Here is a 1936-nt window from a genome sequence, read left to right on the forward strand (position 1 = left end):
GTCAAAAGCCTTGCTGAAGTCAAGGGACACAACGTGCACTGCTCTGCCCTCAGCCACCCAGCCAGTCAGTCCATCATAGAAGGCTATCAGGTTGGTTAAGCAGGATTTCCCCTTGGTGAATCCAAGCTGGCTACTCCTGATCACCATAGTTTCCTCCAGATGTCTGGAGGTGACATCCAGAATGAGCTGTTCCATCCCCCTTTCTAAGGATGGAGGTGAGGCTGACTGGCCTATAGTTGCCTGGGTCCTCCTTCTTGCCCTTCTTGAAGACTGGAGTGACATTGGCTTTCTTCCAGTCCTCAGGCACCTCTCCACTTCTCCAGGACCTTTCCAAGATGATGGAGAGCAGCTTGGTGGCTTGGCAACAACATCCGCCAGCTCCCTCAGTACCCGTGGGTGCATCCCATCTGGGCCCATGGATCTGTGGATGTCTAGCCTGCCCAGAAGGTCTCTAATCCTTTCCTCCTCAACCAAAGGAAAGTCTTCCCTTCTCTGGATTTTCTCCCTCACATCCAGGCTACACGGTTAATGAGGGCTGCCCTTAGCAGTGACGACTGAAGCAAAGAAGGCATTCACTAATTCTGCCTTCTCTGTATCCCTTGTCACCAGGGCCCATGCCTGATGCAGTAGGAGGCCCACATTTTCCCTAGTCCTTCTCTCGCTGCTGATATATTTGAAGAAGCCCTTCCTGTTGTCCTTGACATCCCTTGCAAGGCTCAACTCCAAATGGGCCTTAGCCTTCCTCACAGCATCTCTACATACTCTGACTGCATTCCTATAATTCTCCCAAGGAGCCTGTCCCCTCTTGCACATTCTGTGTATTTTCTTCTTCTGTCTGAATTTGGCCAAGAGATCCTTGCTCACCCACTCAGGCCTCCTGCCCCTTTTGCTGCACTTCTTACATCATAGGGATACACCGCTCTTGAGCTTGAAGAAAAGCTCAAGCGCCCAACGTGGGGCTCGAACCCACGACCCTGAGATTAAGAGTCTCATGCTCTACCAACTGAGCTAGCCAGGCCACCTATTTGATGCTCTCCGGCTCGTGCCTTGGTCTCCTTGCCTGTCCCCTCCACATCACTGGTCTTCATTAAAGGAAGATGACTGCAGGAAATTATGCCCTTGACAGCAAGGCCCTCCTCTCGAATGACAAAATGGCAAAGTTCTTCACACCTGCACCACTTGGGTGGTTTGCACAGGAAGGACATGCTGGCCTGCTCATGCATGGGCCTCTGTGGACAGAGCATTGACTCCTCGTGCTTTCTAGTCTGCTTTCCTATGAGGTCCTCAGCCCTCTCACACTCCTCATCTTGTTCGGCCTTCCCTTCCTGAAGGACCCTGTTGCTCCCTGGCGTCTTCTGGGGTCATTCTTTTCTCAGATCTGCATTCTGAAATGGGGGCCAGCTGGGACAGCCTGGCCACTGGAGAGGGTCTCTCTGGCATGGGAGACACACAGGCCTATGAGGGGAAGGCATACAGAGTCACGTGTCTCCCTGCGATTGCTCTGTGTGGTGTTACAGTACCTTTTCTTTCGGCCTGCTCAGCAAAGGCCCTTCCTGAAGCTGCACCTTTATGCACAAACCTGGAAACAAGAAGGTGACAGTGCTTTCAGTATAGAGCAACACGGCCCCTGGCAGCCTCCACCAAGCAGCTGCAAAGAGGGAGAGCAGAGAGCTACTGTCAGCTCTCCTCTTTGACAAAGCAGAACACAGCACACGTTGGCAATATAGCTTAGGAGCCTGAGTGCATGTAACGCCAGTGCTGGGATGGTCACAAGAGCCTCCAGTCAGAGGGCTTGTCAAGATCTGGAGGTGAGTCACCTTTCCAGGGATGCTTCTCAGGGGGAAAAAACAAACCCATGCAAGAAAGAGTCACATTTTGAGCTCGGAGGCTGTCTTTTTCAGTCTCACCTGCAAGAAAGGGAAGGAGCAGAAGAAGC

General features: G+C 52.4%; 1 non-coding gene across 1 annotated transcript; it reads right to left on the reverse strand.

The window, feature by feature from the left end:
- Window positions 1-945: 945 nt before the first annotated feature.
- Window positions 946-1018, reverse strand: TRNAK-CUU (transfer RNA lysine (anticodon CUU)). The gene has a single exon. It is a non-coding gene; the product is annotated as a tRNA-Lys (tRNA).
- Window positions 1019-1936: the final 918 nt, after the last annotated feature.

Source organism: Rhea pennata, unplaced genomic scaffold (genome assembly GCF_028389875.1).
Source record: "Rhea pennata isolate bPtePen1 unplaced genomic scaffold, bPtePen1.pri scaffold_31, whole genome shotgun sequence".
In the NCBI taxonomy this organism is placed as follows: Eukaryota; Metazoa; Chordata; class Aves; order Rheiformes; family Rheidae; genus Rhea; species Rhea pennata.